The 27950-nt window shown below is 40.8% G+C and overlaps 1 pseudogene; it reads left to right on the forward strand.

Annotated features, from left to right (window-relative positions):
* Window positions 1-529: 529 nt before the first annotated feature.
* The window catches only part of LOC126206905 (prostaglandin reductase 1-like), a 150655-nt pseudogene continuing 123234 nt past the window's right edge, over window positions 530-27950 (forward strand).

The raw sequence follows: 27950 nt of genomic DNA on the forward strand, positions 1-27950 counted from the left end.
AGGGGACAGTAGACGAGGAAACAACATCTCTGCTGTACAGCTTGCAGTACGTCATTGATTTGCAGAATTATTTGGAAAAAAACTGCAGCTTAAATCCGAATGCTAACTTACTCCCTTACAGTCTTATGCTAGAGTATGTGCTGATGTTCCCATTGACTGCAGACCTTTATTGCCGAATTGTGTTTATTAAGCGCAAATCAAACAAATTCTCGTGCGTCTCCTAGTGTTAATGACTACCTACTTATTGTATTTCAGTAATCACAGGTGCTGGAAGCAGAAATTGTTAACTTGAGTGGAAGTATAGTGCAGCCGTGTATGGTCGGTGCCCTAGACGAACAAGAGCCGAAAAATTTATTTGCGGCGAGAAATTGTTCCAGCAGCCTTGGTTCTGACAGAAAACATTATTCACAGGAGACTGCAGTTGTATGACACCAGGAAGTACGCAGGGGCACAAAAGGACATGTGTTTCTGAAGACTGTAACCCATGCAGCGTTGTATAAAAAGGTATTTATCCAACAGAGGATCTCAAATGGCTGATGATGATGATAAAGATGATGATGACGACGAAAGAGTAGTAAGACAGGTATCCATCACATGATACCCATTTCCTAAACATTTAAAGTATAGTTTACAGTGCGCCGGTTGGCAAGTCTTTGGCAGTTGATACGTATAGGTAACCCACGGGCAGCGTGTCGCGTACCTACGGGAGAGCGGCTGCGGCAGTTGTTACTTGGGGAACCGCGAAACGATAACGAGGAAGTGCGGGTTGTATGTGGGGCAGGGCGTGACGGAACATGTGTGTAACAAGCAGGGCTATGGCAGTCGGTGTCCTGCGACTGACGTGGTAGTTTATAGCGATTACTGTGGCTAAGTCTGTGGCGACTGAGTCACTGCCTTCAGGGAGGAACGAAGCCCGTACAGCATTGAGGGTATGCTGCTCTTTAGGGGAGTTGGTAGATGCGAGCAGCTTCCTGTTCTGTACTACGTATGGGCCAAGGGACTTTCGTGTGGTAGGCCTTCTGAGTAATTCTGTACGCAAGGAATTTGCTGCTCTGAACTGATATGATTCATTGCTTGTTGTTACCACCTTTGGCGCATTCTCATGGACGGTGTAGTTGGACTTTGCCTTGGGGCCCCTAAGCACTATAGAACTCACATAACAGGATATAAGTTATTGGTGATTGCTGTAACGTTCCCTGGCATTTTCACAATTTATTTGTAACATATACGCCGATCTGGGCAAGTTATATATATATATCTTAATATTACTGAATGTGGTATGAAATATGTTTGTTATTTTTATTATATTTTTTTGTAACATTTCTCTGTATTAGGATAGGAAATTTCTATATTTATTATGTGAATGTAAAAGTGTCAGTATTTGCGGTATCAGCGATATTTGCTAGAAATCGATTTACAAAGAAATGTTAATAATCGTAATAGTCGTGCCGTTGTTTATCTTTGGCATGTGGAGACTCTCTGTCGTTGTATAGACAGAGCAGCTAGTTGTGTGGACAGAGCCGCTAGAGTGAGGAAGGGTCAGTTGTGGACAGAGCAGCTAGTTGTGTGGACAGAGCCGCGAGAGTGAGGAAGGGTCAGTTGTGGACAGAGCAGCTAGTGTGTGGACAGAGCCGCTAGTGTGTGGAAGAGTCAGTGTGTGGACAGAGCCGCTAGAGTGAGGAAGGGTCAGTTGTGGACAGAGCAGCTAGTTGTGTGGACAGAGCCGCGAGAGTGAGGAAGAGTAGTTGTATGGACAGAGCAGCTAGTTGTGTGGACAGAGCCGCTAGAGTGAGGAAGGGTCAGTTGTGGACAGAGCAGCTGAAGTGAGGAAGAAGTGAGGAAGTGTTAATCCTTGATCGCTCTAGCAGACGCGATGTGCAGCTACGCTCGCGCCCATTAGACGCGCCTGATTCATTAACCCGCATTGTGGGCACTAAAGGTTGTGTATGCATCGTGGTTATCCAGCAGAGTTAAGATGTACTTCTTTTGTATCTGTCGGGACTTTGCCGCCTTTAATCAAAGCGTACGAATTAATGTGAGTTGACTTGTTGTTTGGGCTAAATATATTAGTATTCATTAAAAGTGTGAATTATTTATGTAAATGAGCATGCCCACGTCATCTATAAATCACATGCGTAATGTAGTAGGTTTGATCAGTGATAAATGTCGGCTTGGCAATAATTAAGACATTTTCTGTTAATTAAAATATTCTTGTGTTCTATGGCTAGTGCCGGGATAAAAGTCAGTAAAAATATTTCACAAAAAGAAAAACCCACTGCATTCTGGAAAGTGTATGCCAAGGCCGAATGATTTAAGAGACTCAGTTCTTATCCAGATAGTACTATCCAATTAATATGAGTGCACGTAATAATTTCCTTTAAATGTACGTAATCCTTAAGAAAGTAAAATTTGTTTTTTTATTACCACACGTAATGAAGAGAGTGGTTCTACAACAAAGTTCGCACTAAGGCAAATTAACTTTTAAGCAAGAAATAAAATTATTATTTCCCTTTTTTATTTCTACGAAATTTCAAATCATTCATTCCAGGAATTTCGTTAAAATGGCACCCAGCGTGAAGCTCGATTCAATTTTAAGTGAATATCGTTAAAATGGCACCCAGCGTGAGGCTCGATTCAATTTTAAGAGAAAATCATTAAAATGGCGCCCAGCGTGGGGCTCGAATATGCAGTGGCCACGAAATACCCTTGAGATACCTAGGGAATTAATATAGTCGAACTTTGTTGCAGGACATTTAATAATTTTGTCATGTACTGTATGTATTGCTTAACCAATATTGTGTGGTAATACCTGTGTATGATTTTTTGCATGAGAACACTATGTATCCGGAGCTGAAGCAGAGAGCTCATTATTTTGAAAAATTAATAACCTTCCACAATATCAGGGGGCAGCAGCACCCAAGATAGATCACCAAAAGGTAAAGCTACAGTGTAGTTGTCCTGTAGGTAGTAAAGTAGCCTCCGTGCAGTGTCCTCGGATCATTAGTGGTGTGCTTGTTGTTAGTACTTTGTTTTAAAATAACAGGACATTTAAGTAGTTAGTCATTGTAGTATATAGTACGTATGTATTGGGTAATGTCCATTTCTTGTGTGCTTATGTGAGTGAAACCTGAAGTGTTAGGATACTTAGTTCAGATTTTATTTCTTTTGTTTACTATGGTTAGATTGCGTAGTCAGAAAGATATCAACATGGATAATGAGCAACAGTTAGTTAATAGTGATACCGAGTTAGAAAATGGGACACAAAGTAATGTTAGTGACGTAGCTCAGGAAGTACAATGTGAGAATCTGGGGGCAGAAGGGCAAGAAATGTTGCCACTGCCACCCAGTGATTCAGTTGATAGCGTAAATAGTGAGCCATCCGCAAGCACTGGGCACGGACCAGAGAGTGGTGTGATGTCAGAAGTGCAATCATTAAAAGATATGTTTGAGCGCATGATCACTTTCCAAGCTGAATTTGTACAAATGCAAGCAGAGCGTGATAGAGAACGTGATGCCGAACAAGCAAAGCGTGACCAGAGATTGGTAGCTGAATTTGCATGTAAACAAGCAGAGCGTGATAAAGAACGTGATGCCGAACAAGCAAAGCGTGACCAGAGATTGGTAGCTGAATTTGCATGTAAACAAGCAGAGCGTGATAAAGAACGTGATGCCAAACAAGCAGAGCGTGACCGACGCATGCATGAGAGGGACTTGCAGTTGATGCAAGCTTTAGAAGTTATGCAAAGTGACATTGTTAACTTGAAACAAAAATATGAAACCATGCCCAAAACGGTGCAAGCATTAAGCGAAGGACTAAATAGTATTCAAATGGCTAATGCCAATATCGTAGAGGAAGTCAGTGTCCTGACTAATAGGGTCGAACAACTAGAACTTAACACAACCCACGTAATTGAGAACAAAGTGATCGAACATGTGCACAAAGTAGAACGTAACTTCATAAAGGAATTAGATGAGAAAGTGCACGCCGCAATTGAGGCCAGAGAGATGGATTCTACTGCGGATGTGCAAGATCTAAAAAAGATAGTGCAAAAGGACATTCCGCTGTGGCAGCGGAGTGTGGACCGCCGTCTTGCCGAAATGGAGCTAAGTTTGCGGCAAGACGATGCGCTGGCGTATGTCACGCCAGCCAAGTCCAACAATGATAGGCATATAAATACAGCAGTACACAATTGTGACTGCAAGACAGGACAGGCAACCGATGTAAGCGGAACAAATAAATGTCATTCCAAAGTAGTGATTGAAGAAAGTCTGATTAGGAACCGACAGTTTCAGATCTTTACAACGGAGAAGAAATCTGTTCACCCTGTAGTGTTTATCAAGGGATTTAGAAACATTTTTCCTAGCGTTTGGAGTCATACCCAGAAAATACAGTTTGTTATGTCTTACATACAGGGAGATGCTGCGTTATGGGCAACCGAAGCAGCTGACAGTTGCGATACATATGAGCAATTCGAAAAGGCATTCTTGGCCAAATATTGGTCAACATGTATTCAGGAGAGATTACGGAAGGAAGTATATAATCCAGAGCCGTATTCTCCACGATTAGGCAATTTGCGAAAATATTTTGAGAAGTACATTAATAAGACCCGTTACTGGGACGAACAGATTTCATCTCGGGATTTGATCAGACTTTTGAAATCACACTTGCCGATAGATGTAAAGGAAAAGCTTATACACGTGCCCGAAAATGATATGGAACATTTCTTGTCTATTCTGGACGCAATTGACCTGATTCAGGAGGACATTAAGGCGGCCTCTGAACAGATTAGAAGTAACGGAAATAGTTATAGAAATGGTAGAAATAACACGCCTCTAACCAGTAATAGAAACGGCGGAGGTAATAATAGGAGACAAGGGTATACACAAAACGGAAATAGAGATAGAGACCGGAACGGAAATAGACCACCGGGGAATAATGATAGGAAAAGGAGGTTCGATGACCGGTATGAAACAGGCCCACCAAGCAGTCATAGATGGAAAAATGCCAGGGGGCCGTACAACACTAATACTTATAATGATGCAAACCGAACTTGGCCACAGAACCAGAGGCCCAGTCCGGACCGGCAAAACAGTGATAGATATGACAATAACCGACCGCCACCACAAAATGCGCCAATTGCGCAGCCGTGGCGGCCGACGCAACACAACGTGCACATAGTGGAGGTCAATGACACAGAGCAGCCACGCCCATCCACTAGCAATAATTCAACAAACTAGATGCGGCCGAGATACGCTCTCCATCGTCGGCTACGGTTTGGAGTGAGAGCAGCCCGACACAAAACAAAACACCGAAAACAATCTGTATCCTTAGGTATAATGACGGGGTACAGATGGGAGATGAATTAATAACCGAACCATCCACGTGCATAAAGGAACACAAGGACAATGTACAAGTGATAATAGAAGTTAAAATTAACAATATAGATGTGCAAGTGGTCATAGATACAGGTGCTACTGTTAGTGTTATGAGTATGGACTTATTCAAGGTACTGGGGAAGGAAAGGCGTATGCTGACTTTTCCCGTGAATAATTGTAGAGTCACTGGAGCCATAAGTGCACAGCGACAAATAATTAAGCTCCAAGTGCGGGTAGAGATGTATATAGGGGAAGAAGCCATAACGAGCTCATTCCTGGTAGTAAAGGGTTTAAAGGTAGCCTGCATTTTGGGGGTAGATTTTTTGAGAGAGAGGGACGCAATAATAGACCTTTCTCGGGGAAAATTAAGTTTGATGAATGCTGGTAGGAGAATAGAATTTTCCATGCTTAGATCTGAAGAGGTACCTGTATCTAATTGTAACGCCATAAATATAAAATGTAGGAATCAATCGATACTACAATTAGACAATTATTGTCCAGGGCAGAATCTCTATTATCCTGACGTACAAGGTGATCAATCAAAGGTGAATATGGATATATTAGTGAACAAAGTATCACAGTCCGAAAATTTAAATTCAATTCAACAGAAGGAAATAGTACAGTTATTATCTAATTATGCAGATGTATTTTCTGAACGACCAGGAGTTGTTAAGGGATATCAATACAAGATCGAGGTAAAGCCTCACAAAACTTACTGTCGAGCCTCATACTCCATTCCTTGGTCCAAGAAGGAAATAGTAGCTAAGGAAATAAGAAAACTGATCGAGTGGGGAATAATAGAACCGTCTTTGTCCCCTTATAGTAGTCCATTGGTGGCGGTAGCAAAAGCTGACGGACAGGTACGGTTAGTACTGGATGCAAGAGACATAAATGAAATCATTGTACCTGTCAGGACTCATCCGGAAAACCTTGATGAGCAACTTCGAAAATTCCATGGAGTGCAATATTTGACATCTATTGATATGAGAAGTTCTTTCTGGCAAATTCTACTTACACCCGAGTCGAGACAATATACTGCATTTATATTTGGGGGAAGAAGCTACCAATTTAGGGTACTACCTTTCGGCCTAAATGTAAGTGCAGGAGTTTTCATAACAGCCCTTGACGCGGTTTTGGGTCCGGAGTTGCTGCAAAGGGTGACAGTATATGTAGACGATCTAGTGATTGCCACTGCCACCTGGGAGGAGCACGTAGAACTACTGAGTAAAGTCTTAGAAAGGTTTAAGCAAGCAGGGGTAACAGCGAATCTTGATAAATCCAAGTTTGGACGTAATCAGATTCAATTCCTAGGTCACATAATAACACCACAAGGCATCAAACCTGACAACAAAAAACTTGATGCAATTCGTGGGTTTCCTAGTCCTAGAACTAAGAAACAGCTCAAGGCATTTATAGGTCTAGCATCCTTTTTTAGACGATTTGTCCCGAACCAATTAATGAATAACGAGTCGTTATTGAGCCTGTTGCGTAAAAATGCGCACTGGGTGTGGACAGACGAATGTCAACGCGCATTTGACGCTATCAAAAACGCCTTGGTGAATGCAAACATATTGCGACACCCAGACATGACAAAAGATTTTTGTATAGCGACAGATTCGTGTTCATACGGTCTGGGTGCTTGTTTATTTCAGTGGGAAAGGAGCAACGACCCCACAACAGTAAAAATAATAGAGTTTGCCAGCCGCACACTAAGCAGCTGCGAGAGAGCATATTCTGCTACCGAATTAGAGGCTCTTGCAGTGGTCTGGGCGGTAAAGAAATTTAACTACTATATCTATGGTAAGGAAGTCAAAGTATTCAGTGACCACCAGGCTCTGAGCTATTTAATGACTTGCAAATTATACCATACCCGCTTGCTAAGATGGAGGTTAGCATTACAGGAATATAAAATTAAAATCATGTACCTAAAGGGACAAGATAATGTTGTGGCAGACGCTTTGTCGAGGCTTCCACTAGGGCAATCCTCAATGTCAAATATTTTAGAACAATCGGAGGAATATCGAATACTCTTGGTACAAGATAAAGTACATAGGAGGGACTTTTTACACATGTGTAAGAATATGTCTATATTGCAGGAAACTGATCCGATCTGGGGAGATATAATTAGCAACATTAAAGAAGGAACCAATCTTAAAAGTGTTCAGAATTTCAAAATAGTAGATAATATTCTGTATTATAAAACAAGTGTGTCAAATGACCACGGAGTCGTGTGTATACCACAACAGGCTATCCCAGCTGTAGTGTGGCACACGCATTTAGCATGGGGTCACGCTGGGATAGGCAAAACAATAAGGATTTTATCCAAATTCTGTTATTTTAAAGGGATAAGCCAGCAGACTCGCACCATTATCAGGACTTGTCCTCTGTGCCAAAAGGCTAAGTTTCAAAATAAGTCCACAAGGTTTGAACTGCATCCTATTGTGCCTCATCGACCACTTCAATTAGTATCTATAGACATAGCAGGACCCTACCCACGAGCCAGGGGTGGATTGAAGTACATTTTAGCGGTGTATGACCTCTTTTCAAAATATTTAAAAATATACTGCCTTAAATCAGCCACTGCTCGTGGAATAGTGAAATGGTTAGGCAAAGAATATTTTATACAAGTAGGTAAGCCTGAAGCGATAATATCGGATAATGCTTCATATTTTACAGGCCATACCTGGAAAAACTATTTATATGAACAAGATATAAAGCGTATACTAATTTCCCGCTTTCACCCACAAGCAAGTTTAGTAGAGAGAGTATTTGGAGAGTTAAATAAATTTTGCAGGTTATACATTGCATATAAGCACACAAGGTGGCCAGATATGATACATAAGTTTGTCGAAATTCACAACGCAACCCCGCATGCTTCTACGGGGTATCCACCAAATGAGATATTAATGAATAATAATCGAGCTCTGAACGAGTGGCTGGCACCCTTGCCTAAGGTCCCAGTCATTCCTGAGCCTAAGGAAGAGAAGATAAGAAAAGCGGGATGCAACCTTACCAGGTGCGCCCAGAAAAGGACGGAAAAATATAATCGACATGTAACGAATAACCAAACATTTAATGTTGGGGACTTGGTGCTCTTACGCAATCATCCTAAGTCCTCGGCATCTTTGAAACAGAATAGCAAGTGGCAATTGGTGTATAATGGACCTTTTAGAGTAGTAAGTGTGCCACATGAGTGTAGCTATCTCTTAGCAGATCCCCACTCAGGGAGAGTACGGGGACTGGATCCGCGTAAGGATGTAAAAGCATTCCTACAGTAAAAGACTAATAGTCCTATGCGGACACCGATCCTTTGTAAACAATGAACATTAATAAGGTGTACTAGTGTAGGAGTGTATAGTTATAAGAATATGATTGACTTTTTTCATGTGTGTGGATATTTGTGTTATGTACTCTTTTAATTTGTGTTTAATTTGAGATATTTCTTGGCACAATCCTTTATATTATGTGTATCTATGTGTAGCTGTCAGATTGACAGATCTGAACCCGGAACAATATTAGTAATATAAGGCCCTGAGAACTTTATTATCTCACTAGTGTTATCACAAAATAATGCACCCAGTAGTGACCCGAGAGCACCACGGGAGGCAACCTTGTTGTAAATTTATGTAGCGTGAAGAAACTCACAAAGAAGCTTCAATTGAAGCATGTGCAGATTCAATCAATAAGAAAGAGCTAGCCAGATACGGTCCAAGTAAATTTTCGCCTACAGAGACTTCACTGTGGTTACGTAGGACGTTGATTGTATGTACGTAAATCTTACACTCTGGTAAAAGGTTACGAATGTGCTGTTGCAAACAAATTCAGCAGCGGACATTGTAAATAGAAATAAATAAACTTAAACAAAAGTGTAGTATTGTGCGGCAGAAACAGACAGTGACAGTCACTGATAAAGAACTAGCACAACACGAACAGTGAACCGATAACGGACGGTGGATAAACCTAGTGTCAAATTTTAACTTTTTGTATGTAAAGGGACGCTAGGAAAGAGCGTGTGACTAATGACAAGTCATGACGGTGGAAAATATTGTGTGCCCATAAAAGTGCACTGTGACAATGAAACCTTGTGCGAACCAGACGAGTGAAGGCCTACTGAGTAATAACTACCACTAATTGTGTGCGTTCTTTCCCACAGCAGGAAATACGGATAGTATACTGTTTGTGAACTTGTTGCATGTTTCCTGGAGCACCGCAAGAAGACGTCGCACGGGCGAGCTGGTATCCAACGCGTTCGGCTATAGCAGCTATGCAGCGGCCACAGCAGCCCGTAGCAGACCAGACAGCCACGCCCGTACGCGCCGTAGCTGTCAACGATGGGGCGGTGACCTACACGAAGTCAGCGCGCCGCGCCGAGCGCCGCACCCCACCGCTCATCAAATACATTATTGGCTTTTGAAATGTTTACATAAACTGAATAACATATTAATGACTTCATTTTGATAAACATTGAACATGTACTATGTACGTCCGTAATTGATATATCCTAGGACAAGTGACCTTGTAGTGTATCACAAGAAAAATAGTGATATTGTGTAATTGTGTAAACCCGTTTGTGACAAACTGCAAAAATACTTCAAATGAAAAACTGTTAATATGGACTATAAACCAACTGGGATGGCTGGGCTCCGGCACAGTTTTGCCCAGGTTTCCTGATTGCCTACGCCCAAATGGGGGAGCCATGTACTTATATAATCCTGGGGCTAATTACAAGAGCCATTCCATAAAACATACAGAGGTGTAAAGAACGTTACTGGCACCATTGTGTCAAAGTGTAAAACCTCTTTGCCAAATGCTGCCAGGGGGCAATGTAACGTTCCCTGGCATTTTCACAATTTATTTGTAACATATACGCCGATCTGGGCAAGTTATATATATATATCTTAATATTACTGAATGTGGTATGAAATATGTTTATTTTTATTATATTTTTTTGTAACATTTCTCTGTATTAGGATAGGAAATTTCTATATTTATTATGTGAATGTAAAAGTGTCAGTATTTGCGGTATCAGCGATATTTGCTAGAAATCGATTTACAAAGAAATGTTAATAATCGTAATAGTCGTGCCGTTGTTTATCTTTGGCATGTGGAGACTCTCTGTCGTTGTATAGACAGAGCAGCTAGTTGTGTGGACAGAGCCGCTAGAGTGAGGAAGGGTCAGCTGTGGACAGAGCAGCTAGTTGTGTGGACAGAGCCGCGAGAGTGAGGAAGAGTAGTTGTATGGACAGAGCAGCTAGTTGTGTGGACAGAGCCGCTAGAGTGAGGAAGGGTCAGTTGTGGACAGAGCAGCTGAAGTGAGGAAGAAGTGAGGAAGTGTTAATCCTTGATCGCTCTAGCAGACGCGATGTGCAGCTACGCTCGCGCCCATTAGACGCGCCTGATTCATTAACCCGCATTGTGGGCACTAAAGGTTGTGTATGCATCGTGGTTATCCAGCAGAGTTAAGATGTACTTCTTTTGTATCTGTCGGGACTTTGCCGCCTTTAATCAAAGCGTACGAATTAATGTGAGTTGACTTGTTGTTTGGGCTAAATATATTAGTATTCATTAAAAGTGTGAATTATTTATGTAAATGAGCATGCCCACGTCATCTATAAATCACATGCGTAATGTAGTAGGTTTGATCAGTGATAAATGTCGGCTTGGCAATAATTAAGACATTTTCTGTTAATTAAAATATTCTTGTGTTCTATGGCTAGTGCCGGGATAAAAGTCAGTAAAAATATTTCACAAAAAGAAAAACCCACTGCATTCTGGAAAGTGTATGCCAAGGCCGAATGATTTAAGAGACTCAGTTCTTATCCAGATAGTACTATCCAATTAATATGAGTGCACGTAATAATTTCCTTTAAATGTACGTAATCCTTAAGAAAGTAAAATTTGTTTTTTTATTACCACACGTAATGAAGAGAGTGGTTCTACAACAAAGTTCGCACTAAGGCAAATTAACTTTTAAGCAAGAAATAAAATTATTATTTCCTTTTTTTATTTCTACGAAATTTCAAATCATTCATTCCAGGAATTTCGTTAAAATGGCACCCAGCGTGAAGCTCGATTCAATTTTAAGTGAATATCGTTAAAATGGCACCCAGCGTGAGGCTCGATTCAATTTTAAGAGAATATCATTAAATTGCTTGCCTACTGGGTTTGTGGGTACGCTGTGGCGCCAGTATAAAGTCGACAGTATGGTGATAGGGTGACTGGGCTATATTGAATTTTTGGTACCAACTAATTTTCACCTCAGTGTGTAGTGCGGACTGTGTGGTCGGACTTCACGTGGGCTTTTCTGTGTGTTCCTGGGCACCAAGGGGTGTATTGTATAGTATCTTCGTTCAAGATGAACTTTTGGCATGTTAACTACCTGCCATCTGTGTGGCAGTGAGCAGAAAGGTCCGAACAGGTAACAGCGGTCAGGTGAATGGGAATGTACCACTTTAGTGACATAAGATGCAACTGCATGATGCACCTAGCCGAGTGACATAAGATGCAACTGCATGATGCACCTCGCCGATGTTCACAAGTTACGTGAACCTTGATAAGAGTTATGTTCTATATCAGTGTGATTTTAGACTTATTAATAGATAAATTAGATTATGCTCCTTGGATTTTAGTAATGGTTTTGTTGGTTTCAGATTTTAGTAATGCTATTACTGTTATTAAGTGAAAATTTTCAAATCAGAGTGCAGGATGTGTACAGAGATGTGTGGATACAGAACTATTGGGAAATGTTCAAAGTAAATGTTTCAATGATTCTGAGCTGCACTCGCTTTGGAGTCATGTATGTCCTGTTAGTATTAAGTAGTATTAAGGAGTTGTCATTTTCACTGTGAAATGCGACGGAACTTAGAGGTCAGGAAATAGCTGTTAGGGTACCCATGTGATATTTCTTTTTGTATTTAAGTGGAGCTGAATCGTCATGAACTTTGTCTATCCGTAACGCGATATTGCTCTTACTACGGGCCCTAATCGTGTTATCTCTTATATGAAGTTTTGTTATGGGGATTTTGGTAACATACTAGACAAATATAATATTATAGTTTCAGAAATGTCACTCAGTACTTATTTACCGAGTTTAATTTCAGTAATTGCAGTTCACAGGCCGAACAAGCAGGATGATAGGCAGTACGAAATAAGAGAACTAAATAACCAGGGGGAATACTAGTTTACGCTACGACCCGAATAAACAGTATGGTCCTTGACTCCTAATCACTGTTGCCGTCTGACTTTCAAACTAGCTCCATGTTGACACATTCTGCACTTGTTACGATTCACCAGTTCTGGTACCATGTTTACGTCCTATCTTATCCTTCTTAGATACTGCATATTCGCCTTCTATATTTCTCACTCCTAAAAGTATTTCGCTTAGTTGCTGGATTTACTTACGCTCAGCTATTCGCTCTATGACATACTGGAAACTTATTTGTCTTTCTTGAAGTCACGGATTTCTACAGCATTACTTATACAGGCTAGTGCTGTACGTAGCGTGTAGTGTACCTACGAACACAAAAAATTTCTTTGGTCGTTACTTTAGTGCAGTGGATGTCACGGTCTCCTTAAGCAGTTTCCACCAATTGCTAAACTTTTTGTTTGTTTTTTACAAACTATTTGTATGTACTTCGAGTTCTACACATTTAAGCACTGTGTAATATATTGCTGGTATTTAGAATACGTCGCTAATTCTCCATTTACAGATTCTTTGCACGCGGGGTAGCCGTGCTGTCTTGGGCGCCTCGTCACGGTCGGCGCGGCTTTCCCCGTCAGAGGTTCGAGTCCTCCCTCGGGAATGGCTGTGTGTTGTCCTTAGCGTCAGTTAGGACTAGAAGTCGTCACATCATGGCTCAGCTGCATGCAAGTACTGATAAGAGCCGCGCCATACGTCACACTTCCTGCAGATAATTAGCTACTGACTGGGCGCGGCAGGAAGTAGCGTGCGAGAAAACAGCAATGGCGGCCGGAAACATGTTTTTCCAGCGGACCGTGCTTAGTTAAAACTATAGCACGGTCCTGTGGTGGCAGCCAGGCGAACCTCGTTCAAGGTCACGCAACTTACGCAGCCGTTGCGGCCATATGAACACAGCCATGCATGAATACCCACCCACCTCCCCAGTGGTCGGTACCCCTGCAACCCACAGATAATAATAATCAATAACCAATTAAGTAATAGATCTAAAAGATAAGCTTTTTTAGTGAATCTATAAGTAAACTTTTTAAAAAAAAATCTCACGAGATAGATAAGGATGCTTCGCAACTTTAAACTGAACAATAAAATAAACTATGCCCCATTGAGCTGCCTAAATTACCACAGAGAGCATCCCAGAGAATACCAGAGTGCCCCAGAGAGCACCCCAGAGTGCCCCAGTGAGCTAAAACACTAAGAAGAATCGCTTCTCGGCTTTTGGCAAGATCAATGTGTAGTACTTTATATTAAACAATTAAATAAATAAAAATTTCGGAAACAGCTAAGTTTGTGTACTGTTCGCGTACGGCTGTGGTTAAAGTATTCTGTGCACGGAAAAATGGCGCTATCCAATACTGGCAACTGTGATGCACCACTGGCAGTAGGCAACCGTGATGACCGCCGGCTGAGGAGATGTGTACAGGCGAATAGGCTGCGCTCTTTCGCATATCGCCGGTGGTTCGGCAACATAAATTGTCCACCTACCTCGATACTGCAGCAGATCTGCACACGTAACTACTGACTGCAGCTACTTAAGGGATTTCAGAAAAGCAATATTGAAGAAACTGAGATTTCGTAACTACACGTCGGAGGCCGCTATAAGTACAAAAAGCTGGAAATAGTCTTGTGAACTCTAAGGAATAAATCGGAAATGGGTTGCTGTTCAAGTTTCTAAGTTCAGTGGTCCTTTTAAACTTGCATTAGGATTTTTTATTGCTATTAAGCTAGATCGCAAGATCATCAGCCCACATGTGTTCAAGTCATTAAAGTTCCTGTTCACAGTCCTCGTCACACTCAAACAGCCAGAAATTTCGTATCTTAATTCCGAAATCATTTACGAGAGAAACATTGTCAATAAACTGCCATTTGCTTTTGCACTCGGCATTCAGTGGTTGTCTTTAAATAAAGTTTTTACTCGCCATAAATACCTAGTAAAAATTTTACTTAGTACCGCCACGCTTTTAGGTCAAAGTTTACACACGTGATTTTCTACAGAACAAAATATCTCTCGGCTCTTAAAATTTCAGAAATAGTTCATGGTAAACACCAACTACCTTTATCACTGTACTGAAATGCGGAAGTTACAATATCACTTCATTTTACACATAATGCGTTCGGACACTTTCAGCCTGACCAGCTCCTCCGAAAGCTACTCCCCCACTTCCTTCTTCTCTCTGCCTCTCCAAGCACCTCTATCTCCTGCGTTAGGTGGCTAACCGTCTCACTTCTTACTGACTGTACAGAATTCTGGCCAATCAGAACTGACTTTCAGGGTGCGGCTCGCGCCAAAATCTGGCAAGAACCACGCACTGCTCTCAGCTCATTGAAGTCATTTAAATAAGCTACTCAAAACTCTCTTGTTAAACAAATAAAATGAAATAAACTTTGAGCTTTACTTTACCTCTGGAATTTAACTATATAGTTGCGAACGTTCTGGCTGTCTCTTACATATTCAAACATGCTTGGACATCCGTCATCCACTAGTAGGGGAACCACTGGTGGATTCGTTCCCATGATACAAAGCTGGAACACTTACAAGTTCCTACAGAGAATTACAAACTGAAAATTTAATATTGGCGAATGTCCCGCATACACTCACACAAGTACTCTCTTTCACACTCACCCTAACACAAGACATAAATATCTACCTGAAATTCTTAAAGTTATTACTACAGCAAAATTACGAAAGGTTTTCTAAAATGAGAACGTTCTAAATTTGAATCTAAACACTGAAGGTTTTATCATATCTTTTCAAATAGTCACAGTTGGTGAACTATTAACATATATATATATATATATATATATATATATATATATATATATATATATATATATATATATATATATATATATATATATATATATAGTTTTTTAAGTGCCGGATAGTTACGTTTTTTACGGACTTTTGATTTTTTTTGTAACTTACAATGACAATTATTGACTCCAGATTTTGACAGAATGTTCCTTTACACAACAGAAGGTTATGTACGTAATATGAAGTTCCTCAGACTGTTTCTAGATCAGTTATTAATTTTTATAGTTTCACAGAATGAAACTACTCTGTAAGCGCCTCTCCGCTACTTTCACACGCTGCAGTCACACTATATGGTCATGATTCACGTCTGCAGGACACAGCTCGCCCGTTGCAGATCATATAAGATTCTGACTGCTTACAGTAGAGCCCACATACTTTCATACAAGAAAGCTTTAATAGACAAATTGGCGAACGCGCCCTAGATGCGACGCCTCAAAGCGTGCAACTGTTGAGCAACTGACCGCCCAGATGGACCAAGGGGCTACCACACAGTGTCTCTTCAACGACCGTTCAGTGAATATTGCTCCGTAATGGGCTAAGCAGCAGGTACCTGGTTCCTGAACCCACAATGAGTGCTGTTAATTGACAATTTTCACACCAGTACACAACTGGACGTCCACTGAGTGGCGACAGGGAGACTTTTCAGATAAATTACAGTTTATGCTCCGTCAGCGCCAAACGTCTCAAAGCAATCAGCCTGCAACAATCGTTGGAAAGGCTCACGCCGGAAGATGAAACTTTGTGGTCTGGGAAAGGTTTCAGTGGCATTCCCTGTGTGATCTGCTCATTCTGCGAGGCAGAACGGATCAACACAAGCGTGCATGTATCCTTGGGGACTATGTCCACCGCTTCATTCGTTTTTCCTCGGCACGATGGAATGTACCAGCGGGAGAATGCAGCGTGTCACACAGCTCGCAGCGGACAAGCGTGGTTCGAAGAGCTCCAGGATGAGTTAACCATATTCCCTGGCCACCAAACGTCCCTGATTTAGAATCAATCGAGAATCTGTGGGACCATCTCGATCGGGTTGTTCGTGCCATGGATCCTCTGCCACTGATCCTCAACCAAGAAGCCTAATGGATCTGTCCACGGCATTCGAGTTGACATGGCTCCACATCCCTGACGGTATTTCCCATCACTGACTCTCTTCCCGCGCGTCTCGCAGCTATCCGTGTGCAAAGAGTGGTTATCCTGACTTCTGACGAATGCTCACATTAGGCTGACCGGTCAGTGAATATCGAGTAGACCTTAAACCCCTGCTTTGTCGCTTGTGCACCCTGTTGTACCATGAAACGGAAGATGGCCCTTTACGATGACACATGGAATATTTGTGAATGAAATGAGTTTCGTTATTGCATTAACAATCTGACTTGTCTTGAAAATGAAAATTTGTTTTAGTTCCCTATAGGTTCAGTATTAAAGTGTATTTAACTGATAACTGGTTTTTGATAATACTTCTTATTTTCGTTTTACTTACTGATATTGGTATGTAGTAGAGTAGTAACGTAACAGTCGGACGACTAAAGGCGCCATTGACAAGTTTTTATCGATTTCAGGGCATCTGAATTTCAATAGCACGTTTGTTCCTAAGTACACAACCTACAGGACCATGTTGTACCATGAAATATGTTTCTACATTTTGAAAAATCAAAATTTTACTAAGTAATTTTTTGAAATTTTTAAAAAATACTACAGCACATAAATTTGAATGCTATCATTTAAAAATAGAATAAGAAAATTTACAACAATTCTAAAATGTGCGCCAGTCTACAACACTCACTCCTACACATTGTGAATTCTCATTCCAGTGTTAGCCACTCTCTTCAGTACGAGCCAGTCGACTGTGCAGTTTCTGGTTCTTAAGAAACCACAGCAGGGAACGCACATCTACTCCGCAAGCAACCCAACGATGTGTGGCGGAGGGCACTTTACGTGCCACTGTCATTACCTCCCTTTCCTGTTCCAGTCGCATATGGTTCGCGGGAAGAACGACTGTCTGAAAGCCTCCGTGCGCGCTCTAATCTCTCTAATTTTACATTCGTGATCTCCTCGGGAGGTATAAGTAGGGGGAAGCAATATATTCGATACCTCATCCAGAAACGCACCCTCTCGAAACCTGGCGAGCAAGCTGCACCGCGATGCAGAGCGCCTCTCTTGCAGAGTCTGCCACTTGAGTGTATTAAACATCTCCGTAACGCTATCACGGTTACCAAATAACCCTGTGACGAAACGCGCCGCTCTTCTTTAGATCTTCTCTATCTCCTCCGCCAAGCCGATCTGGTACGGATCCCACACTGATGAGCAATACTCAAGTATAGGTCGAACGAGTGTTTTGTAAGCCACCTCCTTTGTTGATGGACTACATTTTCTAAGCACTCTCCCAATGAATCTCAACCTGGTACACGCCTTACCAACAATTAATTTTATACGATCATTCCACTTCAAATCGTTCCGCAGGCATACTCCCAGATATTTTACAGAAGTAACTGCTACCAGTGTTTGTTCCGCTATCATATAATCGTACAATAAAGGATTCTTCTTTCTATGTATTCGCAATACATTACATTTGTCTATGTTAAGGGACAGTTGCCACTCCCTGCACCAAGTGCCTATCCGCTGCAGATCTTCCTGCATTTCGCTACAATTTTCTAACGCTACAACTTCTCTGTATACTACAGCATCATCCGCGAAAAGCCGCATGGAACTTCCGACACTATCTACTAGGTCATTTATATATATTGTGAAAAGCAATGGTCCCATAACACTCCCCTGTGGCACGCCAGAGGTTACTTTAACGTCTGTAGACGTTTCTCCATTGATAACAACATGCTGTGTTCTGTTTGCTAAAAACTCTTCAATCCAGCCACACAGCTGGTCTGATATTCCGTAGGCTCTTACTTTGTCTATCAGGCGACAGTGCGGAACTGTATAGAACGCCTTCCGGAAATCAAGAAAAATAGCATCTACCTGGGAGCCGGTATCTAATATTTTCTGGGTCTCGTGAACAAATAAAGCGAGTTGGGTCTCACACGATCGCTGTTTACGGAATCCATGTTGATTCTTACAGAGTAGATTCTGGGTTTCCAAAAACGACATGATACTCGAGCAAAAAACATGTTCTAAAATTCTACAACAGATCGACGTCAGAAATATAGGTCTATAGTTTTGCGCATCTGCTCGACAACCCTTCTTGAAGACTGGGACCACCTGTGCTCTTTTCCGTTCCTCTAGAGACTTGCGGTACACGGCTGTTAGAAGGGGGGCAAGTTCTTTCGCGTACTCTGTGTAGAGTCGAATTGGTATCCCGTCAGGTCCAGTGGACTTTCCTCTGTTGAGTGATTCCAGTTGCTTTTCTATTCCTTGGACGCTTATTTCGATGTCAGCCATTTTTTCGTTTGTGCGAGGATTTAGAGAAGGAACTGCAGTGCGGTCTTCCTCTGTGAAACAGCTTTGGAAAAAGGGGTTTAGTATTTCAGCTTTACGCGTGTCATCCTCTGTTTCAATGCCATCATCATCCCGGAGTGTCTGGATATGCTGTTTCGAGCCACTTACTGATTTAACGTAAGACCTGAACTTCCTAGGATTTTCTGTCAAGTCGGTACATAGAATTTTACTTTCGAATTCACTGAACGCTTCACGCATAGCCCTCCTTACGCTAACTTTGACATCGTTTACCTTCTGTTTGTCTGAGAGGTTTTGGCTGCGTTTAAACTTGGAGTGAAGCTCTCTTTGCTTTCGCAGTAGTTTCCTAACTTTGTTCTTGTACCACGGTGGGTTATTCCCGTCCTTCACAGTTTTACTCGGCACGTACCTGTCTAAAACGCATTTTACGATTGCCTTGAACTTTTTCCATAAACACTCAACATTGTCAGCGTCGGAACAGAAATTTTCGTTTTGATCTATTAGGTAGTCTGAAATCTGCCTTCTATTACTCTTGCTAAACAGATAAACCTTCCTCCCTTTTTTTGTATTCCTATTAACTTCCATATTCAGGGATGCTGAAACGGCCTTATGATCACTGATTCCCTGTTTTGCACATACAGAGTCGAAAAGTTCGGGTCTGTTTGTTATCAGTAGGTCCAAGATGTTATCTCCACGAGTCGGTTCTCTGTTTAATTGCTCAAGGTAATTTTCGGATAGTGCAGTCAGTATAATGTCACTCGATGCTCTGTCCCTACGACCCGTCCTAAACATCTGAGTGTCCCAGTCCATATCTGGTAAATTGAAATCTCCACCTAAGACTATAACATGCTGAGAAAATTTATGTGAAATGTATTCCAAATTTTCTCTCAGTTGTTCTGCCACTAATGCTGCTGAGTCGGGAGGTCGGTAAGAGGAGCCAATTATGAACCTAGCTCGGTTGTTGAGTGTAACCTCCACCCATAATAATTCACAGGAACCATCCACTTCTACTTCACTACAGGATAAACTACTACTAACAGCAACGTCTGTACCTTTGTAAAAATTTCGGCAGAATTTATCTCTGGCTTCAGCCAGCTTTCTGTACATATATGACAAGGAATCTTCAAGCACTAATGCATTAAAAAACTAGAAAATATTGGAAAGAGACGATAAGCAGTTGAAGATATTTCCGAGTATCGTGAAATGTTGTTCTACATTGTTCAAACTAGTTACCATGCTTGTCTTAAAATCGATTTAATTCTTAAGTAATAATACACGTTAGATGTAACAGCTATGTGTTCCTCAAACTGTCTGTAGTACATAATAGCCCATGGTGCCGCTACGTATCACACTGTGAGATTGCGGTATGGAACACCTAGCAGTTTTGGTCGTCTTAGTATTGGTTCAAATGGCTCTGAGCACTATGGGACTTAACTGCTGAGGTCATCAGTCCCCTAGAACTTAGAACTACGTAAGCCTAACTAACCCAAGGACATCACACACATCCATGCCCGAGGCAGGATTCGAACCTGCGACCATAGCGGTCGCGGGGTTCCACACTGTAGCGCCTATAACCACTCGGCCACTGCGGCCGGCTCTTAGTATTGGAAATTTGGCTTATTAATCAGATAATTCAATCGTAGATGAACTTATCATTCAAACCAAAGCTTCCTCAGATATGTTTACACTAATATTACAGGTATGATATGATGGACAAAATTTAGTTCCCCGGAGCAATTTTGTTCGCACTTAACCGATGGAGACGTAAGACTACAATGGCAGTCGAACATTTGATATCGTTTCTTTTTCAGCTCTTGCAGCCTCTGTGTTTCCGAATGCATAGATGCTGCGCCATCGTTTTGTTTGTGTTATTTCGTAATAGAGTTAGCTTACTCGACTTGTTTGTGATGTCGTCATTACGCTGGCAGATGAATGTTGCTGATGCCATTCATCCGCAATGTCGGTGGCGCTTTCAATAAATGGTATTGGTTTCGTGGTCGGTCTTTTCAGCGTGTCTACATCTACATGACTACTTTGCAATTCACATTTAAGTGCTTGGCAGAGGGTTCGTCGAACCACAATCATACTATCTCTCTACCATTCCACTTCCGAACAGCGCGCGGGAAAAACGAACACCTAAACCTATCTGTTCGAGCTCTGATTTCTGTTATTTTATTTTGATGATCATTCCTACCTATGTAGGTTGGGCTCAACAAAATATTTTCGCATTCGGAAGAGAAAATTGGTGACTGAAATTTCGTAAATAGATCTCGCCGCGACGAAAAACGTCTTTGCTGTAATGACTTCCATCCCAATTCGCGTATCATATCTGCCACACTCTCCCCCCTACTACATGATAATACAAAACGAGTTGCCCTATTTTGCACCCTTTCGATGTCCTCCGTCAATCCCATCTAGTAAGGATCCCACACCGCGCAGCAATATTCTAACAGAGGACGAACTAGTGTAGTGTAAGCTGTCTCTTTAGGGGACTTGTTGCATCTTCTAAGTGTCCTGCCAATGAAACGCAACCTTTGGCTCGCCTTCCCCATAATATTATCTATGTGGTCTTTCCAACTGAAGTTGTTCGTAATTTTAACACCCAGATACTTAGTTGAACTGACAGCCTTCAGAATTGTACTATTTACCGAGTAATCGAATTCCAACGGATTTCTTTTGGAACTCATGTGGATCACCTCACACTTTTCATTATTTAGCGTCAACTGCCACCTGCCACACCATACAGCAATCTTTTCTAAATCGCTTTGCAACTGATACTGATCTTCGGATGACCTTACTAGACGGTAAATCACAGCATCATCTGCGAACAACCTAAGAGAACTGCTCAGATTGTCACCCAGGTCATTTATATAGATCAGGAACAGCAGAGGTCCCAGGACGCTTCCCTGGGGAACACCTGATATCACTTCAGTTTTACTCGATGATTTGCCGTCTGTTACTACGAACTGCGACCTTCCTGACAGGAAATCACGAATCCAGTCGCACAACTGAGACGATACCCCATAGGCCCGCAGCTTGATTAGAAGTCGCTTGTGAGGAACGGTGTCAAAAGCTTTCCGGAAATCTAGAAATACGGAATCAGCTTGAGATCCCCTGTCGATAGCGGTCATTACTTCGTGCGAATAAAGAGCTAGCTGCGTTGCACAAGAACGATGTTTTCTGAAACCATGCTGATTACGTATCAATAGATCGTTCCCTTCGAGGTGATTCATAATGTTTGAATACAGTATATGCTCCAAAACCCTACTGCAAAGCGACGTCAATGATATAGGTCTGTAGATAGATGGATTACTCCTACTACCCTTCTTAAACACTGGTGCGACCTGCGCAATTTTCCAATCTGTAGGTACAGATCTATCGGTGAGCGAGCGGTTGTATATGAGTGCTAGGAGCTATTGTATCAGCGTAATCTGAAAGGAACCTAATCGGTATACAATCTGGACCTGAAGACATGCCCGTATCAAGCGATTTGAGTTGCTTCGCAACCCCTAAGGTATCTACTTCTAAGAAACTCATGCTAGCAGATGTTCGTGTTTCAAATTCTGGAATATTCCATTCATCTTCCCTGGTGAAGGAATTTCGGAAAACTGCGTTCAATAACTCCGCTTTAGCGGCACAGTCGTCGGTAACAGTACCATCGGCACTGCGCAGCGAAGGTATTGACTGCGTCTTGCCGCTTGTGTACTTTACATACGACCAGAATTTCTTCGGATTTTCTATCAAATTTCGAGACAATGTTTCGTTGTGGAACCTTTTAAAGGCATCTCGCATTGAAGTCCGTGCCAAATTTCGCGCGTCTGTAAATTTTAGCCAATCTTCGGGATTTCGCGTTCTTCTGAACTTCGCGACGCGTGACGCATCATACTTCTCTTGTAGTATAACAAAGCAATAATTTCTTTCTCGGAGATGAATCTATATTCTAATCAATGGCACGTCATAACGAACTGATTTTAAAACAACAGTCCCTACAGGTTCTGTAATGGATAACGAACGTTTCAGCTCCGTTAGAAGCCACAGGGTAATAGTGTTCGGCCACTTGATTCCTCACTACAAATATTGAACAATTCTGATAAGCATTTCAGATAGCTTTAACCCTAAAATTTCTTTCCTGTCCTGTCTAGAAATAAAATTTATGACTAAGATAGATTTTTAGTATCTGTCTTTTATCTCGTTTATGTAAACAATCATCAGTTTCAAGGTGTAGACTATGATATAATTCTTCACATTTCTGTGCGTTCACTTAACACAGTTCGTCTGAATCTTAACGTTGTACTGTGGAGTAGTGTCTATTTTATATGTGAGATAGTCATTTTAAAATTCCGTGCTGTAGTGGTCTTGGCCAGCAGATTTTGTTACAGACTATGCTGTGATTGCCTATTACTGTCGTGGACTGATGTATTTTCTTTTATATCGGGGAGATGTGTTGGGTTGGTGCACTGTGTGTAAAAAAAACTAGCACACAACCAATCCACTTCCACATACCGTTGAATATTCATAAAATTTAACAGCGTAATCAAAATCTGCATTTCATATTTGACCTTCATATGGTTCTAAACCTTAATTAAACAGCAGCACTGCACTCTCTTGATTTGCATAGCTTGCATACGTGAAGATCATTCATTTACCGTTTTGTCCAGTCTGTGTTAACAGAGCCACAGCAACTACAACTGACAAAGCATCCGTGATGTATACACAAGTCGCCGTACGTGGGTGATGAGAAATACTGAGTAAAGGCTAGTTGCCTTCAGCTCTGCTATTTTAAGATATTTGCCCACTTCGTCACCAATTTTATTTCGCAGACTGGAAGGCATTCATTTATTTATTTTTAACTTCCAGAGATAATTATAGCTTTTTGAGTAAACGGGAAAAGAAATAAGAAACCTTCTTCGCGAAGGTTTTGAAATAAAATTCACGGATTCTTCAAGAAAGCTTTAACAATTTTTTCACAAAACATTCTTCGGCCTGGAAAGCCATTGATGGAGTGGAATTATCTTCCGTGATCCGCTTAGAATTGAACCCCAGTGACCAGTGAAGACGTTTCTCGAGACGCGCTGGACAGCGGTGGTACTGTCTCTCAACATATGGCCCGAAAATGAGGAGTGATGGTTTGGCGTGCCATTTGTTTCCATCCATGGCAAACTTACAGTACAGGGGCACTTCGACGATACTTTACTCCCCGTTTTGTTACCCTTCATGGGAATCCATTCTGTGCTTACAGTTCAGCAAGATAATACCACTGGGAATTTCTACTGCTTTTTGTTACCCTTCAGGGGAAGCCATTCTGTGCTTACGGTTCAGCAAGATAATACCACTGGGAATTTCTACTGCTTTTTGTTACCCTTCATGGGAAACCATTCTGTGCTTATGGCTCAGCAAGATAATACCACTGGGAATTTCTACTGCTTTTTGTTACCCTTCATGGGAAACCATTCTGTGCTTACAGTTCAGCAAGATAATACCACTGGGAATTTCTACTGCTTTTTGTTACCCTTCATGGGAAACCATTCTGTGCTTACGGTTCAGCAAGATAATACCACTAGGAATTTCTGCTGCTTTTTGTTACCCTTCATGGGAAACCATTCTGTGCTTACGGTTCAGCAAGATAATACCACTGGGAATTTCTACTGCTTGTCGTTGTGCTTGCCAAACCCTACCTCGGCCAGCAAAGTCGCCGAATCTCTCCCCAGTGGAGAACATTTGGAGCATTATGTGCAGGGCCCTCCAAAAACTTTGCGATTTTGACAATCTGTCTCGCAACTAGGACAGAATCTGGCACGTTAAACCTCAAGAGGACATCCAACAACGCTATCAGACAATGCCAAACTGAATAACTTCCTGCATAAGGGCGACAGGTGGACCAACACCTTATTGAGTTTTTCAGTTTGAGAAACTCTTTGTCTTCCATAAATTATCCATTTTTTTCTGAAATTGTAATCATTTCTTTGTCTATACATGAACATGTACCCATTTTCGTCCCATTTGGATAGTTCCTTCATGGTAAGTCGTTTTTATTGTATTACAGTATATAACACTCCTGTCCGTTAATGCTATACCATAACCTTAAACTTGGGGGCAGGTCGTGAAATAAAAACTATCTTGTTAAAGTAGTTATGGTATAAAGCAACAGAGCAGTGTTACCCTCTGAGAGGAATTTTGTTATGTTGACCGTGTTGCACCTAACGGAGGTGGCTTATCGGAAATGAAAGTCAGAATTACGTAAGTATTTAAACAGTACAAACAATATTTTACCTATCTACACTGTTCAAAGAATAAGGAAAACGGTCGCCAGCCTAATTAGGCAAGAGAATGATTGACATTCTTGTTCAAGAAAATAAATATGAGTAAGTTTAACGGTCAAACACAACCTATACTTTGCCACACGCGAGTGCAACGAACGCTGGCACCTGAATACAGGATGTTCAGGTTAATGTTGGAGATAACAGATCAGAACAAAATATTTGCATAAACATAACCTTATAACACTACACACTATTACTTTCAGGGCTTATTCAAACTGAATGATCTTTATAACATTACTATTAATATTCACTGTCGAATCATAAATTGGACATAGGTCCAGTATTACCTTTCACACATTTTCATAGCTGACATAAAATTGTAAATGTAGTTCACTGCAAAATTATGAACTGATCACAGGTTAAACCTCCCTCAACTAAATACTTTTCTATTAAGAATGAAAGTTAAATGGAATCCAGTAACAGGTTACTTCACACTGTCTTTGGAATAAAAGAAGTTACTGTTTTCATAGGTAGTGGTCTTTCTACTAATTGTTATTTATCAAGAGCATAAAGGATAAACTATGGATCCTATTACACTGTTATTACGCAGTTTCAATACACAAGAGAAACAAGTGCTTAGCAAGCATGACTCTATAACTTTCCACAATTACAGTTTTCAACTTTTACTACAGTGAGACACAGAATTGACATATTTGTAAGATACTGACTCACCTTTTACGATTTACAACAGGCAGAAATGTGACATTTCACTAAACAAAACTTTATAAGCCTCAGTTTTAAGAACTTTTAATTTTGAAGTTGGCAACAACATATTAATAAGCAGTTTTGATAGGAAAATTATTTTCAGGAAGCGTCATTTACTTTAACCTACTCTCTTGACACATTAACTTTAACTTTCTTTTTACTATGTTCAAGAGACATTAATTATCAAAACTCTGGCCTTTAATGTTCTTTCAGTAAGGACACTCGGTAATCACTTTATTTCAAACGGAGAGGAACCTGAGAGGTGTTATGATAAGGAAAAAAATCAAGGTAGGTACATAAATTCAGTTATAAATTACCTTATATTTGAGCACACTTCACTGTACATTATTATAGTGTTCCATTACAGTGATTGCACAATGTGGTGGCGATTGTATGTTAGTAGGTGGATTTGCACGTAGAATTGCTGGACACTGTCATTTCTTGGTGGCGATGATAGATACCAATTTCAGAAAAATTCCAGCTCTTCATCCATCCATCTGAGGCATTGGAAAGCGTCAGGAAAAGCCTCTCTCGGAACCAGCACAATACACAACTTTTACATGGGCAGTTCACAGTTTGGTAGCTCGTCCCCAACTGACTCTCAATTCCACCTTTTCTACCTAGGCCAACCACAATTTGCGCGCGCTACACAGTTCCGTTCCCAAAGGGAACCACAACACCTTTTACATATGAAATAATTAAGAACCCTAAGTGAGGATCAGCAATTACATAACAGACAAACATTTTAAATAAAACAGAACCTTTGCACATATTGACATTTTTATTAAAAAAAATATTCCCTCAAATTCCACATATATACAGTAAGTTTTGTCTCCCTCCAATTGAGACAAAGAATTTAAATGACAGATGTACCACACTGCATAGAATGAAATCATGACATCAAAGTTTTAACAAAGAAAGGAGTATACAATTTTGTGTTATCGATTCAAACACATTTACAGAAGCTGAACGATGTAACACTAAATAAAACAAAAGGCTAAAAAAATCAGAGTATTAGAGCTATGGTGTTACAAGTATACTTGTTGCATAAAATAGCTTACACCAGCAATCCTATTAACTCTGAAGAGGCCTACTGCTATTGGCGACTCTATATCGTCTTTTTTGTAGAACTGTAGAGCTAAATGGACTAAGTTTATTTTAAGTCATCAGGCGTTTACCCAAAATTGATCGGTAATTTTCTTGATGTTTCATCTATTGTTCCTACTATTGTTCCACATCTATTGTGCGTGATTATTATGTTCATGCCACCATTAAAAGGTCCAATGTCTGTTTCATCACTGTGGGTTAAAGCATCATTCATATACGTCAAGAGCAGGAGGGGTCTCAATACTTGATACTGCAGAAAAGAGTGATCATTTGTCTCAGTACAAGACTCGCATTTTAAACTGCAAGGTAGCTTGCTGAGCCTTCTGTATCTTGTTAATTAAATGTAACGTGAACTTTTTACAAAGACCATTGATTTGATTGATTTCTGAGTAAAGTCTGTATTGGTTGGTGCGTTTTTCTGTAAGTTTCTTAAATACAAGAGAACACAGAACAGACTTTAATCACCAATAAGATACTTTTCTTCACTATTTACAACGGTGTACTACCGCTTGGGTAGCTTTTCAATCCGTCTGCTGCAGAAATCACGTGATTTTGAGACGAACAACTCGTCGAGCCATGTTTCATCCAGAAACGAAGTTCCTTGAAGGTTGTTCAATAGAAAGCGGAAAAGTTAAAAATCTGACGATGCAAGATTAGGTGAATAACTTGGGAGCTGAATGACTTCCCATCCAAACTCCTGTACAGTGTTTTTTGTCAGTCAGGCAGAATGAATTTCTCAACAAGTGCAGTAGACCATTTTAATGAAAATTTGTTATACTTTTTTTTTACAATACTTAGTTGTAGCTGCCTTGTATCTACCTACTGTGTGAATGATGGATGTATGGAAAGCAGATACAAGTCTTACATCTGCAAATATCATTGAAATGAATAATTTACTTTAATTTTTGGCAATACTTAGTTGTAATAGCCAAGTAACTAGATACTGTGTGAATGATGGATTTAATAAAAGCAGATGTAAGTATTAAACCCGTAAATATTAGAAGTTTAATTTAAATTAATGTACATAATG

This window comes from Schistocerca nitens, chromosome 1 (genome assembly GCF_023898315.1).
Source record: "Schistocerca nitens isolate TAMUIC-IGC-003100 chromosome 1, iqSchNite1.1, whole genome shotgun sequence".
Lineage (NCBI taxonomy): Eukaryota > Metazoa > Arthropoda > Insecta > Orthoptera > Acrididae > Schistocerca > Schistocerca nitens.